The sequence below is a fragment of the Portunus trituberculatus genome, chromosome 38, assembly GCF_017591435.1.
Source record: "Portunus trituberculatus isolate SZX2019 chromosome 38, ASM1759143v1, whole genome shotgun sequence".
NCBI lineage: Eukaryota > Metazoa > Arthropoda > Malacostraca > Decapoda > Portunidae > Portunus > Portunus trituberculatus.
Genome location: NC_059292.1, coordinates 23,728,204 through 23,735,703, shown reverse-complemented (window position 1 = coordinate 23,735,703; position 7,500 = coordinate 23,728,204). Strand labels below are relative to the sequence as shown.

Here is a 7,500-nt window from a genome sequence, read left to right as displayed (position 1 = left end):
GGGTGTGGCGTGGTTGTGCCCCTTCAGAGAGAGAGAGAGAGAGAGAGAGAGAGAGAGAGAGAGAGAGAGAGAGAGAGAGAGAGAGAGAGAGGGGAGGAACAAGCAGAAAGAGACAATAAAATTAGTAATGGGAGAAATGTTTTGCGTGTATTTATTAGTGTGTGTGTGTGTGTGTGTGTGTGTGTGTGTGTGTGTGTGTGTGTGTGTGTGTGTGTGTGTGAGTGTGTGTGTTGGAAAGACTGAGGCTGGAACAGTGGTAGGTGGTGGTGGTGGTGGTGGTGGTGGTGGTGGTGTGTGTGTATATGCTTCTTCTTTAATACGTTGGCCAGGGAAGGCTGGGTTGGGTGGCTGACCGACGCATGCACACACACACACACACACACACACACACACACACACACACACACACACACACACACACACACACACACACACGATAACTTCTGTATTTTATTTGCTTTGATATTTTTTTTTCTTTCTTTTGTTTTTTCTCTCACGGACGGCACGCTAATTAAGCAGGTAACATTTAGGCCTCCGCGGTTCGCCAGGTGCGTAGGCCTACTGAGGAACGAGGGGAGAGGAGAGGAGAGGAGAGAGAAGTGAGGGGAAGGACATGTGCTAAGGGGAACTCAAGGGGAAAAGAGGGGAAGAATCAAAGGAAACACTTCTATCTCTCTTTCCCCTCACACTCTCTCTCTCTCTCTCTCTCTCTCTCTCTCCCTCGTTTTTTTCCTCCTTAATATTCTTTCCCTCATATTCATCTTCTGTTTTTATCTTTTTTGTATCTTTCCTTCAAGTTCTTCTTAGCTTTTTCTTTTCTCTTTTCATTTCTTTCTTTATTTGTTTCGCCGTATTAATCTTATTTGGCTTCATGTTGCTTTGTCCCTATCTCTGTCATTGCCTCCTCCTCCTCCTCCTCCTCCTCCTCCTCCTCCTCCTCCTCCTCCTCCTCCTCCTCCTCCTCCTCCTCCTCCTCCTTCTCTTCTTCTTCCTTTCTCTTTCTAGTAATTCTTACCCAAGGAAATCGTTCGCTTGTCAGGAAATTAGTGGAATTGTCATTGTCTATTAACGTGTGTGTGTGTGTGTGTGTGTGTGTGTGTGTGTGTGTGTGTGTGTGTGTGTGTGTGTGTGTTGATTACGTGTTGTGAATCATCGTTAAATGGAGAAGAAAGGAGGAGGAGGAGGAGGAGGAGGAGGAAGAGGAGGAGGAGGAGGAGGAGGAGGAGGAGGAGGAGGAGGAGGAGGAGGAGGAGGAGGAGGAGGAAGAGAAAGAGGAAGCGGAGGAGGAAGAGGGAGAGGAGCACGAGGAGTAGGTGGAGGATGAGGAGGAAAGGAAAAGAAAATGGAAATGGAAAAGGAAGAGGAAGAGAAGGAAGAAGAAAAAGAGAAAAAGGAAAAGGAAGAGGAAGGGTGGGAAGAAGAAGAAAAGGAAAAGGAAGAGGAAAAGGAAGAGGAGGAAGAAGAAAAAGAAAAGGATGAAAACAATAACAATAACAACAACAACAACAACAACAACAACCATTTCTTTCCCACCATACACCTCATACAGACGCTACAATAAACACAACTTAATTACCTCCGTGTCTCACCCATCACCAGTCAATTCAACCCCCGCTTACCACAGAGCTGCAAGTCCCGCCAGCGCAACACAGGAGCCAACACCTAGCGCGCTCTGACCTGTGGGAGCAAATAGTGTTGTTACCTTTCTTCGCCGCTGCCACACTTGCCTTGGCTACCTGGGGCGCACCTGTTAAGTGGTAATTAGGGAAGCAGCGCGAGGGAAGAGTAGGAGGAGGAGGAGGAGGAGGAACAGAGCGGTGTGGGCTGCACTGGACAGAACATTTACCTTATCCTTACTTCCATTTTTCCTTTTCTTAGTCTTTTTCTTGTTTTGGGTATTGGTAAAACGTGTTGTCTGCCACGAGATGCGGAGATGATGGGGGTGTAAAGGGTGGTGATGGGGAAGGTTGTTGGTAGAATGGAGATTGTGGCAGAAAGGTAAAGAAGGGAGCGTAGGTTGAATGGATCGGATAGAGGAAGGTAACGGGAGTGATTTGTGAAGGGAAGGCACATAAGAATCTGTCTGGGACGTCAAGAAGATTCCATTAGTGTAAAGTAATATGTTGAGCGCGCAGATCACCGCTACATTTATCAGCGTTCCTTTCACGGATATGTTACTGCTTCCCCTGCGTCGCTTTTTACGTCCAGGCTGTAAACTGGTCATGAGGGGAGACGCAGCTGTCGAGGGGAGTGAGCGAGTCAGGGGTGGAGAGTCAGCGCGCGAGGGAGCGGCAGCGGTGAGCGAGACAGATCAGAAAACAGACCAGTATCCCGCCGGGGCCCGGAGAGAGGGGAGGTATCGCCGTCGCTCCGGGCTGCCTGGCCACTGAGGGGTCACGCGTGTGCCTCTGACCGTTGCAGCTTCTCTGGTGCTGTACTGGTGCTGTCCTGAGTTCCGTGCTAAGTGGCCCACGCCGCCCCGGTGCTAGAGGGCCCCTGATCGAATTGTCGCGTTGCTGCCTTGCGTGTCTCATAGCGGCGTGATCCTCCGTCGCCCACGTGTCTCTCGCGTCACTCTGCCCTGGAAATCTCGGCTAACATAGTTCACGGTGCTGTGACCAGTGTGGTGTTTGTGTGCGTGTGTGAGTGGCACCGACGCCCGCCGCAGCTGTGACCTTGAGACCTGCTTGTGACGTAAGCTGCTGTGACGGACACGACACCTCGACTCCGTGCGTCACTCTACCGATACCAGGTGAGTGTTTGGGGGAATAGGGGTGGGGGTGAATGAGTGGCAGGCACGGAAGCCGCTGGCCAATCGTCAGCTGTCTGCCACCCGCGTGATGGACGCCCGCGTGGCCCACTGACTAATTGGGCGGGATTGAACGAGGGTCGGGGCGGGCCAACACTGTGGGATGCGTGGCGCGTGTGGCGGCTCGCAGGTGAGACACAGGTGTGCTGACCCACATTCTGCCACATCGCTGCACGTGACGGGCCGCCCAGGCTGGCTGGCTGTCAGGCGCCGCTCTTGTCCCGCTGACGGCGTCCCACTTGTTGACTGTCAAGGCCGCGGAGACGCCCGGCAGGTGTGAGCCAGCAGGTATGGGGACACGCAGGTGTGGGCGCCGAGCACTCCACACGCTGCGTCAGGACGCTTCATTTATTCATTCCAGGCGGACTTAGCTCTGATGTTTGAAGGAAAGATTGGCGGAAAGCATGGAATCAGCGCTCAAAGCCTGGCAGGCTGTGTGCTGCGAGTGCTTGCGTGTTGCTGCTGAATGCCTGGCGCCACTCCGCGCAGACCGCTCACTCACTGCTTTGTTCGTTTCTTTTTTTGTCATTTTATTTGTATTTTTTAACTTGTTGAAAGCTCTCGCTGGTGGCGGATGGGTAGAGGGACGCACCGCTCTGACCGCCCCTCCCCCTTCTCCCTAAAACATGAACGGTAATTGGAGGAAGCGGTGATGTGACTGTGAATGTGTGCTAGTTGATTTGTGATCGTGGGGCGACACACACACACACACACACACACACACACACACACACACACACACACACACACACACACCCGGTGGTGCAGTGGTAGCACGCTCGACTCACAATCGAGAGAGCCGGGGTTCGATTCCCGGGTCAGGAGAGAAGTCATTTGGGAAAGTGTGTGGCAATAATTAGGTACCTGGTATAAACCGGAAGTTGTGACCCGCTGCTAGGTAGGAGAAACTTTTTCTGTATAAAAAATTACGCACGGAGTGGCCTGACCATCCCTGGCCTAGGTCACTAGGCTTATCTGACGCTATCTAGCAGCGGCACATCGACATGTCAAATGCCACCATGGGATTGTGTAGACTTACGATGTATGAATGGTAGTATATAAGGATATGTATAAATATGATGACGTGTAGAATTTTCAGCTGACTCTGTAAGCTGCCATTATTATTATTATTATCATTTTTATTACCATTATATTTATATTCATTTATTTATTTATCTATTTTTATTATTATTATTACACACACACACACACACACACACACACACACACACACACACACACACACACACACACACACACACACACACTGCTTCTTGAAGTGCTCGTCACTTAAACGATCTTATAGAGGTTGAATGTCAACTCGGAGTGTTTCCCTAACTACTTACTCCACCACCACCATCACTCTCACCACCACCACCACCCTCACCACCACCACCACCACCACCACCACCACCACCACCACCACCACCACCACCACCACCATCGTTACATTTCTCGCCATCATCATAAACGTCATCATCACCATCATCATCACCATCATCATCACCATCATCATCATCATAATCATCATCATCATAATCATAATCATCATCATCAGCAGCAGCATCCTTTCACCTTCCTTGTTTTATTTCTATTAGTAAGGTACTTGTCAAATATTTTCGTATGTTATAAAAGTTTCGAAATAAATGAATATTATGGAAAAGTTATTGGATGTGAGGTAGAGAAGAAGGAAGGACAGAGAAGAGAGAAGGAGAGGAGGAAAGAAAGGAAAGGGGGAGGAGAGAGAAGAGAGGAGAGAAAGATGTCAATTAGAAACATTGGAACCTTAATCTTTCTTTTTTCCCTGATTCCCTTATTACGTGATGATCCGTACCCTCTTGTTTATCTCTCTCTCTCTCTCTCTCTCTCTCTCTCTCTCTCTCTCTCTCTCTCTCTCTCTCTCTCTCTCTTTGATTAAACTGGTATTTTGTTTTCTTTTCCCTTTCTTCTTTGTATTTCATTCATTCATTCTTTCCTTTTCTCTTTTCTTTCCCTTTTTTTTTAATTCTTGTCCTCTCACTCCTCCATTCCTTCTATTCATTCCTTTTCATTTTAACTTTTCAATCTTTTATCCTTCCCATCTCTCTCTCTCTCTCTCTCTCTCTCTCTCTCTCTCTCTCTCTCTCTCTCTCTCTCTCTCTCTCTCTCTCTCTCTCATAATATTTCCCGTCTATTGTTCCCCTTTCTTTGCACCCATTGCTTTTCCCACCCTCTCTTTCTCCTCTCCTTTCTCTCTTACCCACCCATCTCCCGCGCTCTTCTTCCCCCTTTTTTCTTTCGTACCTTCCTATCCTCTCTTTCCCTTTTACCATCCCTTCCTTTCTTCCTTCCTCCTCTCCCTCCCTCCTTTTCCTCCCTCTCTCCCTCCCCTTCTCTCCTCCCTTCCTCCCTCCCTACACACAACAGAAGGCGAGGACCAGGCTGCCTCGTCATTAGCTTTCGTAATAATAACATGGGGTCGATCATTCATCCTCTGACTCTCACCCCTGCCTTGTTTTCCTCCTCCGTCACCCTCCCTCGCCCGCCACACCCCCAGAGGCTCCGTAACACCACTGGCTTTTTTTTTTTGTAATATTCCATGTGTACCAGAAGACAGAAGGCTCGTGGCTATTGTGTAACACCTTTGAGACCTCACAGCGCCACTGGGAGCTGTGCAAATATGATTTCTAGGTATCATGTAACACCCCAGGAACGCCATCATGCTGTGGGGATTTCACAACGCCTTTGACGATCACACTACGTCTCCAGGGATTCTATAAAACCCTGGGAACACTTTGACATCCCCAGGGAATCGCATCAGATCCCTAAGAGGAGGTTAGGTTAAGTTTGGTTAGGTTTGGTGAGAAACGCAACACCGAGAGGACAGTCAGACACATCTCTAGGAAAGATATGATTGCTCTTTTTCGTGGTAGGAGCGTTCCATGATTGATTCTTGGTGAGTGTTTGGTTACTTTCATTCCAGATGGTCGGGTAACAAGAGTACATGGGACGCAAGATTGCTCTTAAAGATTCCAAGATAGTTGCAGTTACCTGTCACCCTTAAAGAAGAACAAAGACAGACACCTGACCATCTCAGAAATACATTGCAACAAACTAGGAGATCATGAACATCCAAGGTTGTACAAGTCACTTTAATCAATTCCACGTTTTGACACAACGATGTTCTCTCAGTGACAGAAACGTGACAACCCTAACACCCAATAACACCCTAAAAATTATCAATAATACCATCAAACCATAAAATCATCCTGAAAACAAAAACACCTTGAAAACTACTAAAAAATTCCCTAACTTTCTTTAAAAATTCTAAAAACATACCCTAGCAAACTCAGAAATTACCCTAAAACCCTAATAGTCCTCCATACCCCAGCACAGACCCTAGACACTCCTTCATTAGCCCCCAAACGCGCAGACCTCATGATGCCTCCCCAAGAAACTCCATTGAGGGTCCTCGGTGCCTCCCCACGAGTCCCCAGCAGGCGATCGCTCTCCAGAGGCCAATAAAGAGTGTAAGGACGCCCTTTCCATGCCGCCCCAACACAATTACGCCGCCAGGAGCCTGTGTTCTTCGTGTCCCTTAGCTCCTCCTGCAGGGGACCGCTATCTTCTGTTTCTGTCTTTCTGTTTCATTGTTCCTCTCTCTCTCTCTCTCTCTCTCTCTCTCTCTCTCTCTCTCTCTCTCTCTCTCTCTCTCTCTCTCTCTCTCTCTCACTTTCTTTTTCTCTCTTCGTTCATGTTCACCTTCTAACTTCTCTTTTTGTGTTATTGATTAGCTGTTTGTGTGTGTTTTTGTGTGTGCGTGTGCGCGTCTACCTGTCTGTCTGTCTGTCTGTCTGTCTGTCTGTCTGTCTGTTTGTCTGTCTGCTAGCCTGTCTGTCTGTCTGTCTGTCTGTCTGTCTGTCTGTCTGTCTGCCTGTCTGTGTCTGCCTGTCTGTCTGTCTGTCTGTCTGTCTGTCTGTCTTCCTGTCTCTGTTTCTCTCTCTCTCTCTCTCTCTCTCTCTCTCTCTCTCTCTCTCTCTCTCTCTCTCTCTCTCTCTCTCTCTCTCTCTCTCTCTCTCTCTCTCTCTCTTCTCAAGACTTAAAAGGTCTAAATAATGAATGATTAAGTTAGGTGCACTTTTTTGGCTTCCTACACACACACACACACACACACACACACACACACACACACACACACACACACACACACACACACACACACACACACACACACACACTCTCTCTCTCTCTCTCTCTCTCTCTCTCTCTCGAAAATCGTTGCGGAATAAGATTACGTATGAGTGAGAGGAATAATAAAGAGGAGAAAGAAGGAGAGGAAGAAAGAAAATAGATGATAAAAATAAGTAAACATCAGTCACTATATAGAGGAACGACCTTCAAATTTATCGTGTGTGTGTGTGTGTGTGTGTGTGTGTGTGTGTGTGTGTGTGTGTGTGTGTGTGTGTGCGTGTGTGTGTCTGTCTGTGTATACCTTTCCTTACCTGTTTTGAATGACAAGGTTGATTAGTATATCGCCACCATGTGTTTAATGAATGAAGGTGAAGGAAGAGGAGTAGGAATAAGAAGAAAAGGAGGATAAAGAAGAGAAGATGAAGAAGATGGAAGAGGAAGAGAAGAAGAGAAGAGGAACGAGATGTAACGTAGGTGTTTGTTAAGTAGATAAGGAGAGAGAGAGAGAGAGAGAGAGAGAG

At 47.8% G+C, this 7,500-nt stretch overlaps 1 protein-coding gene across 2 annotated transcripts in view; it reads left to right on the top strand.

Moving 5' to 3' along the window:
* LOC123515239 (proline-rich protein 12-like) overlaps nt 1-7,500 on the top strand; it is a 613,955-nt gene that overhangs the window by 71,162 nt on the left and 535,293 nt on the right. Inside the window, exon 1 of one of the 2 annotated variants that reach the window (XM_045273825.1) lies at nt 2,322-2,752. The exons of the other annotated variant lie outside the window; for it this stretch is intronic. The gene's annotated coding sequence lies outside the window, so the exon portion shown is untranslated. Of the gene's footprint in view, nt 1-2,321; nt 2,753-7,500 lie in introns of those variants that run through there. 2 annotated transcript variants of the gene reach the window in all.